Source organism: Nanorana parkeri, unplaced genomic scaffold (assembly GCF_000935625.1).
Source record: "Nanorana parkeri isolate BGI_ZX_2015 unplaced genomic scaffold, ASM93562v1 scaffold2756, whole genome shotgun sequence".
NCBI classification, from domain to species: Eukaryota; Metazoa; Chordata; class Amphibia; order Anura; family Dicroglossidae; genus Nanorana; species Nanorana parkeri.
In genome coordinates, this window is record NW_017309024.1 from 28,927 (window position 1) to 29,357 (window position 431).

Here is a 431-nt window from a genome sequence, read left to right on the forward strand (position 1 = left end):
TTTTGTTGTTCAAGCAAATTCCTTTTTTTTCAGCCATATTTTGGTGCTTTCGGATGCCTGCTGACCTGCCCGGCCAACAAGCTGCTTTCCCCCTCGTGACGCATGCGGTTTTTATGACTCGCTCATGATGGCCGTGCATTCAATATGGCCGACCGAAAACCGCTTTCTAGAGCTTCACATTTTAAAATGGTTGAAGGAACGCATACAATTAATTCCCCATTGAACACTCCCCATCTGAGTGCTTTGTTTTTTTTTGTTGTTATTTTATAAAAAAAAATTGCCAACTTTTTGGGAAAAACTCCCCAAAATTACAATCAACTGACTTCTCGTCGTCATTTGACCCCCCAAAAATATCCAGAAATCAGTCAACCTTGACAATGCACCTCCCAAAACTGGTTATACAAAATCTAGCCATAAATTAATCCCACCCC